The 8,864-nt window shown below is 42.3% G+C and overlaps 1 protein-coding gene across 2 annotated transcripts in view; it reads right to left on the bottom strand.

Moving 5' to 3' along the window:
• Positions 1-8,096, bottom strand: part of iqsec1b (IQ motif and Sec7 domain ArfGEF 1b) — a 92,242-nt gene extending 84,146 nt beyond the window's left edge. The window contains exon 1 of one of the 2 annotated variants that reach the window (XM_084039062.1): positions 8,078-8,096. The gene's annotated coding sequence lies outside the window, so the exon portion shown is untranslated. The remainder of the gene's footprint in view (positions 1-8,077) is intronic. The other variant, XM_084039063.1, reaches the window with a different exon arrangement.
• Between the last annotated feature and the right edge of the window lie 768 nt (positions 8,097-8,864).

The following is an 8,864-nucleotide window of genomic DNA, read 5'->3' as shown; positions in this document are numbered from 1 at the left end:
ACACATCTGTCTGCACATAATCCAACCACCCATTCATCTATTCATCCATCCATCCCATCAATTCACTGATCCATAATCCATCCATCCATCCATCCATCTATCCATCCATCCACCCATCCATCATCCATGCATTTATCCATTCACATATCCATCCATCCATCCACCCATCCATCCATCATCCAACATCCATCCAGCATCCATCCATCCATCCATCCATCCATCCATCCATCCACCCACCCATCCATCCATCATCCAACATCCATCCAGCATCCATCCATCCATCCATCCATCCATCATCCACCCACCCACCCACCCATCCATCCATCCATCCATCCATCCATCCATCCATCCATTCACATATCCATCCATCCACCCAAACATCCACCCATCCATCTATTCATCCATCCATCCATTAAATACCCTTCCACACCAACAAAACAAACTAAATCACAGAAAATACACAGAGAATACACAGAGGACTGACTAAAGTGACAAATATGATAGACTTTCTATATTTTGGGTTGCGCAACACAAAAAAACCCATCAGATATTTGAGTAAATAAGAAATCAGGTGGTGACAGTGTAATTATGTTTTATTTGAAGTGTTTCTTTTGGCCAGTGTCCAGTATGCTGAGACACTGGGAGTAGAGGGGCTATCAACACGACAGCATGCCATAATTGATGTGACATCAGATAGAAAATAAAGCTAACTTCAAACCATTTCAGTACATTTCCATCACTATGGAACTGCAAATGAACGTCACTCCACACAATACAGAGAAAGGCTTTATCCATTTATCCTCACTGGAATATGACAACAATACTACTGTCAGGACTGTACGCTCTCCAAGCTGACAAATACAGGAAAGGTGCCAGGATGAATACAGAAGAGCCTCAGAAAGGCTAAATCACAACAACTTAAGGCTTAAAGAATACATTAGTTAGACTACTCTGAAAAATCATTCAAAGCCTCATAGACTGAATACACGTTAAATATGTCAATAATGGAAGGGAAAGTATTTCTGCTAACGTGTGAACACACAGTGAAGAGTGAGTTACTTAAACTGCATGCACCTCAATGCTGGCAAATGCACAGTAAATAATATACTTGTTGTAACAAAGGCATACATGGAAACTGTAGCAAAATAAAATGCTGAATAATACTTGAGTAAAAAGTAAAACTACAGTTCTGAAGAAATTTCCAAATGTGTAAGGCTCCATGACCTCACTGCAGGACCCTAGTTTTCTAGTCTCACCTATTCTCGTTTGGCCTCAAGTTATTTTTGAGTTATATATGATGTTTTGGAAGCCTTCATTCAGCTGTCTCCCTTTCAAGGAGGTTACAAACATGTGTGCCATCAAGAGGCTGTGATTTGTCTCATCACCTCTAATTTGGAATTTTCATTTAGTTCAGATTTTAAATGAATTATATTAGTTTCAGGAGAAACAGTGTCTGCATTCCAGATCACATACTTTTTCTTTCTACTTTTACTATGCTGCTGCCCTTACAAAGTATGTACTGTTGCACGCAGTATTCATTTTCATTTCAAACATGCTGCTTCCTCAAAACATGGCACCTTCTCGTGCATATATCTGCCGTGCAAAGGACTGTGGGTCAGAAAAGCCAGAAAAGCATGCTGGCATACTGCAGAATGTGACAGGATGCAGTCAACCCTGTCTCTGACAAAGTTGTGTTCCCATTCAACTAAACTGCACTCTCAATGACCAGGGAATGTTCCCTGGTCATTTTTCCAGACCAAATGGTCACAGTTTGAATCACTTTGAAACCTGTGGTTAATGAACAAAACGCAGCAAAGTACTTAATTATGTTCAAGCAATAAAACCACTTGGTATGAATGAACACTAACAGTGGTGTAATGGGCGACAGACCCGAGCAGTAGGACATCCTGGTGTTTTTGGCATACTACATTTGACTTACTTAATCTTTTCTGGCATATTAATATGGTTGTATTGATATTGGAATGCACAGGGAAACAATCTGGACGGGTCACATGGCCGTGCTTCTACACTCAGTTCTTTACATAGTGTTTTGTATGCAGAGCAAGATTTTGGATCAGGCCCATAGGAAACTGCCTGGTCGAAATTAAAGGAGGAAATTGAGTAAAAGTCCAAAAGTTTCTACTTTCAAATGAAGGTCAACTGTTTTCTTCTGTTTTAAATTTGATTTTGAACGCATTTTTTTTTAACAAATTTCACAAGATCAGGCGAGTCAAAGGAGACACGTCATTCAGTGGGAATCACTGTTGACTCAGATGAAAGAGAATATTTCATGGAGATTAAATCGACTGGTTTGCATTCGCTTGTGTGACATCAATGTGTGACTAATAGACCAATCAGAATGGGTTTGGTTGGGTTCCTTTCCCCTTTGATCAGGATTTTACTTCAATTCTTCTCTGCCTGATAACAACATAACCTGCTGTACATGTTATATTCTCTATAAAGCCTCAGTTTAACGTTTCCAAACAGGAAATCACTGTTGAACGTGAGGGCTTTCACAGTATTATACACCGGTCGAAAAAATTAAGAGAACCCTTAATCATCACTGTATAACACCAAGTCAGTTAAACTTCACGGATGTTAATCTGCCCATTAAGGAAGTTAAACCCAGCTCAGGACTGGGATCTGCTCCCTTGTGCGAGAAGGAACAGGAGTAGCACTGCCAAAAATGACCTCCAGTCCTACAAAATGCCCTTCAGCAGGACCTGGTGTTCATGTTTCTGACCAAACTGACCAACGTCCTCTAGTGGGACCTGGTCTCACAGCCCAGCACCGTGCAGCTCCATTGGCATTTGGGAGAGAACACCAGAATGGGCAGCTCCGCCATTGGCACCCTGCTCTCTTCACAGATGAGAGCAGGCTCAAACTGAGCATATGTGACAGGCGTGCTGGAGACAATGTGGTGAACTTGATGCTGCCTGTAACATCACCCAGCAGACCGGTTTGGTGGTGGGTCAGGGATGGTCTGGGGAGGCATATCCTTGGAGGGCCGCCCATGTCATAGTCAACGGTACCCTGACTGCTGTTAGGTACCGGGACAAAATCCTGAGAGTGATTGTGAGACTTTACGCTGGTGCACTGGACCCTGGATTAATCCTGGTGCAGGACTAGCCCGGTCTCATGTGGGTGTGTAGGCAGTTGCTGGATGACGAAGGCATTGATGCCACTGACTGGCCATCTCATTCCCCTGACCTAAATCCAATTGAGCACCTATGGAACATTATGTATCGGTGCATTAGAGGCCACCAAGTACCGCCACAGACTGTCCAGGATCTCACTGATGCCCTGATCCAGGTCTGGGAGGAGATCCCCCAAGACACCATCCGCCAACTCATCAGGAGTCCAGATGTCATGTCGTCAGGAGAGCGTACAGGCACGCGGGGGCCAAACACACTATTGAGTCATATGATCAGTTGTTGTGATACAATTCACGCAAGTGGGATCAGCCTGTGATTTGAATTGATCAAATTAATCAGTGTGATTTTGAATCCAGCCATTAATGGGTTGATCATTTTGATTTCTATTGACCGTATATGTCATTTTGTTCTCAACAAATAATCGATGTAAATCAGTAAAGATTTTCATCTTGACTAGTCCGTTCATATGAATCTGATGTGTGATTTAAGTGTTCCCTTCATTTTTCTGAGCGGTGTATATTTTGTACACTTACACACTTGACAAATAGGTTCATTGGTGACTCTAAATTGCCCGTAGGTGTGAATGTGAGAGGGAATGGTTGTCTGTCTCTATATGTCGGCCCTGTGATAGACTGGCGTCCTGTCCAGGGTGTACCCTGCCTTCGCCCAATGACAGCTGGGATCGGCTCCAGCCCCCCCGCGACCCTGAATACAGGATAAGCGGTAGACAATGGATGGATGGATGGATGGATGGACACACTTGACATTTCAGGGAAAACAAGCATATGTTTGAAGTTATTATATTATCCGTCATCGTCAGTTTTGAATGCCTCATTGAAAGGTATGACATTATCAGTCAAATGTGATTACAATATTGTATAGTCAGGACTCATGTTATTACATTATGGTCAAGAGACTGGAATCATCAGGGCGGTGCAGGTATACAGCTGGCGTGTTTAGCATCGGCGCTGCCTGGCTGCCTGAGTTTGCCCCCGATGCAGATTTATGGGAAAGCGAGGCCGCTTTGATCTCTGATACTCTCAGCTGCGCTCCGCAGCGCTGCCATGAAAGAGACTTTACAATTAGATCAATTCAACACAAACAGCGGCGGCAGGAGAGCGAATCAAAAGCCTGATCTATTTATGGCTTCTTCACACGCGATGACAGTGCTTATATGAGGCTACTCTTAATTAGCTGCAATGTCTCTACTTGTATGTGCCATCTGACAGTTTCCGTCTGTAATTACTGTACTACTGCTTTGTGAAAAACAGCCGTGCCCCCATGTGCTGCAGAGCTGTTACATCACTGTAACCAACAACAACTGCTGCATACTGAATACACACAGATCTCCCTCTACAACACACGGAGGCTAATTTCATCTGTTTGTAGCTCCTCTAAGGCTATTTGCCTTTGTTTATGTAGCATTAAAACAACAGCGAGGATGGGACCAGCAGAAAAGCGGCGTCGACACTTAGTTCATGATTTAGTCATTTTCCTCGACAGTTTAAAGCGATGCACAAAGGCTTGTTTGACACCGCAACAGTCATCTTTCATGATGCAAAGGTGCACAGTGAGCAAGGCATTAAACTTTAACCAGGAGGTCTCCCTAAATATTTCAGCATATTTCATCATTGAAAAAGTGGGCAGACACGTGTGGATCAATTTACCTGTGTGATAACGGTCGATTGAGAACAATGTAATGTGCTCTGTGGAAATACGTTGTTTCCAATAATGTGTGATCGATCAATCTTGAACACAGCGTTGCTTCCCCAGCTGCTTTCTTTGGCATGGCTGTCATGCAGAGTGATGTATGTGGTGTTATTAGGCCCCACGGTGAGATAAATGGCAGTGCCTTTATCAACCACATCCACACCAGTCATTATCTGACAGCACCGTTTCTCAATAATTAACAGCCATTTGAATCTAATTGTCAAGCATTTCTCTGAAGAGCACTTCCACGTTAATTACTTCACGGCTTTGTTTGGAAACATGTCACCATATTATTGCTGCTTTGCTCTGATGCCGTCTTGCAGCCTGAAACAACCATGTGACCGCAACACAACATGTACCCAGCAGATCATGAATTAACAACGTGAATCAGAAAGTCCATTTCTTCACAGGGTTAAAGCTGCTTTGCTCAATATTTTAAGATTAACAATAGAGTGAGTGACTGCTATGTAAAAGGGGTCGATGTTAGTGATGAACCACCAGAGAATTATCAACCACAGCAGCTTCGACCTCATTGAATCGGCTTCTCAGTGGGAAAACTCTCATCTACCTTCAGCAACCGTGTCTCATACAAAATGACGTATCACACAACTAAACTGTATTCTCAACTACATTTCCAGGGATACGTATATTGTACCTGATTACAGTCGCAGTTTTACACATTGTTGACCTCGTAAATTTAAACAAAAACACCCAAAAATACAATCTTGGTTAGGTTTCGTAAAACATTATGGTTTGGCATACAATAAGAACGCTTGTTACATAATTTAAGTCATAGATGTTGAAAACAATTCAACGGCAGGCTCATGGGTAAAACTCCTATACTGACCCACATATTCACTCAAAAATAAAAAACTATTTAGCATTATTTAATTTCCAGGAGTTGGTGGGGAATGGTTGTTAAATGTTTATTTTGATGGGCGCCCATATATATATATATATATATATATATATATATATATATGGGCGCCCATCAAATATATCATATATATATATATATATATATATATATATATATATAGAGAGAGAGAGAGAGAGAGAGAGAGAGAGAGAGAGAGAGTAAATGTTGGCAACATTAGCTAACTTTATCGTCTCTAAACCAGGCTTTTTACTGCGGCAAAGTATTACATTGTGGTATGAAGGGTCCGAAACACAAGTAATTAAGTCCAGTTATGTGCTCCAGAGCTGGACGACTACAGAAACGCAGCCAGTTCATGGACTCCTAACAAGCTTGACATGAGAAGAGAATCCCCCAGTCTGATTTCCACACTTCCTGTCACTCCAGATTGGATTCGTTCTGGACTGCTCTGTCTAGCAAGTGCAAAATGGACAAGAAGGGGGAGCGAGTGTCTCAATAAACAAGGCTGGATCCATTTGCTGGCACCTGTGGTGAAGTTTGAAGTCAGTTTCAGTGAAGAATATTTTATTAGCAGTGGCCAGCTTGTTTAAATGTCTCATCATGAGAAACAAACCGCAGAATATTACACAGACACACTTGGCCTTGCTGCCAGTATTAGAGAGTCATCAGCTCTGTATCACAAATGGAAGCCCTCCCTTTTTACCAAGTTTGCTTCAAACCGGAAAAGGAAAATACAAGAAATATGTCAAACCAAAGCTTATGTTGACGCCCTCTCGTGACTCTTGGCCAACCATGTGATTACTCAGGGCACTTTTGGATTCTCAGCATTGTGAAACAGACCCACCAGCGACCTTGAGCTGGGGTGGATCACATGATCAGCCATGTCAGTCAATCCCCGGCTCTGAACAAGCCCTGGCTTTGCCCTTACAGTGGGAGGGGAGGGGCTGCTGGGTAATATGATGAAAACCCTGTTAAGCGCAGGCAAGCCCTGGGTGGAACAGATGGAGGCTCTTTCTTTCTTATGCAATCGAGAACCAGCGAAGCAGAAAATATGACTTTTATGCGAGTCTCTGGATGTCAGATAAAATAAAGATCCTCATGAACATCCTAGAACTAAATGATGAGCTTTGTAGACAGGCAGGCATTGGGATTAACAAGAGGTCAACACAACCTGCTAGAATGTGATTTGTCGCTATTACTCGCACTCCAAACCGAAACCACAAAGCATCCGATGGTACGATCTTGTCCTACTGCCTGCAGATTCTACATGTAAGAGCAGAATTTGTTGCTAGAGGTTATGTATCATATCAGCAGCCTATCATCAGGAAAAAAAATGTTAGCATTGTACGTAACTGAGCTTTTTAGTTTTTTTGATTCAGATACATAAACATTCAAGGCATCCCCTCGTTTGCAGACATGTACAATCCCCACATTTTTTCTGGCAACTAAGTTCCATTTAAGCGTGATGCATGAAACTCATACATAAATCCAGATACATAAATCCTATCTTTAAAACATGAATAATTCCAGATTGTTTGCAGATTCCTCATTAATATTGATCAACTTCATACATATTGGCATAGCCAGAGGCAACAGTCATTAATCCTGGCAAAAGTTTTAGGAGTCGTTATACTGCAGGACATTCTGTGTGTTTTCAGTAAAATGGATTGTAACATATTTTATTCTAAGTACATATATTTGATTTATTTAATTGTCTCTTATTACTTTCCCTGGGTTCTGAAATCACAGCTTCCAAAAATGTGATTGTGTTTGTTTTGTGTTTTTTGGGGGAAAACAGATGTAAAGTAGCTATGTGTATGCATCTGGCAGCCAAACTACTGTGACAGGCTACAATTGGAGGATCTATATTGACCAAAACAGTGAGATTAAAGAGGCAGAGAGGAGAGGACGCACCGATGAAAGGCTTTGAATAATATCATTCGAGGAAAGGGGGGCTGCCTTCTTCAGACCCCTTTCTAAAAATAGCTCAGCGGCTGTGACATCATTAGTGCTACACAAACACCATCCACCTTTACTTCTGTTGGTGCAGCAACACAAAGTCTGTGTGTTGTCTGTTTTAGCCGACGGTAGCATTGACACATGCACGCACACAACAATACATGCATGCACTGAGCAGCACACATAACAACAGCTATTACTCTTTTTAAAATCACTTAACTAGACAGGAAATAAGAAATGCATTCCATTAACATTTTTTTCCCATATCAATTAAGCATTTTACCACAATGACAGCAAGATTTTCCTCAACCACCTCTACCTCTACCACCTCATTCCTCAAATTCCCCCAGCATGCAACATTTATACAGGTACTCACTAGTGATGGTGGCGTCTGTGAGTCATGGCAGAGCTGGGGACCTCTGTGTCCGGTCTGGGGGAGCAGAAAAGCACAGAGCTGAGGCAAACACTGACTAGCATGCAGTTGTAAAGCTCCCTCAGTCACCCACCTACTCACACACCAACACACACACACACACACACACCCTGACTTGGCGTGCTGCTCATTCAAGCTTGGTCACAGTGGAGATGATGGCTCACGTACAGGAGTCTCATGATGTAACCGGCGCCAGCAACACATCTCATTAGCAGCAGCCAAAGCACAAACTTTCTACTGCATTTAACCTTCTTAGTCCATCGTCATGCTAGTAGCGTATGTCCATTAAGTCTACTTAATCATATGGTCAATATCTATTAGTGCTTTGGAGGTACGACTTTGTTGCAAAACAAAAGGCAATAAGAGAAACCTCACTCTTTGTCCAGCTAAAATTGTTGTCGTGTGGAGCTGGAACACGTTTTATTGCATTGCATTTTCATGAATCAAATCCTGCAGTGTCATTATACTACACAGTAAGTATGTTCATCACACTCTAGCTGCAACTACACAAAACAACAATGAATTACATTTCAAAAGCACTCCCTTCTCTATACGACTTATATTGCACTATGTGTGTGCCTTTGCACGGCGAGAGTGTTGACCAAACAAGGATTATCTCACTGTAAATACTATGCGACGGCTCACTGTACTACTACACTGTGCTGAGAAGGGGAGAGGGGATTGGTCCGATGGTCTCTATGGAAACCACAGGCTGTGTTGAGGGCAGGTC

The sequence above is a fragment of the Eutrigla gurnardus genome (genome assembly GCF_963514095.1).
Source record: "Eutrigla gurnardus genome assembly, chromosome: 2".
Taxonomy (NCBI): Eukaryota; Metazoa; Chordata; class Actinopteri; order Perciformes; family Triglidae; genus Eutrigla; species Eutrigla gurnardus.
The sequence above is the reverse complement of the archived record's forward strand: the minus strand, read 5'-3'. Positions and strand labels throughout refer to the sequence as shown.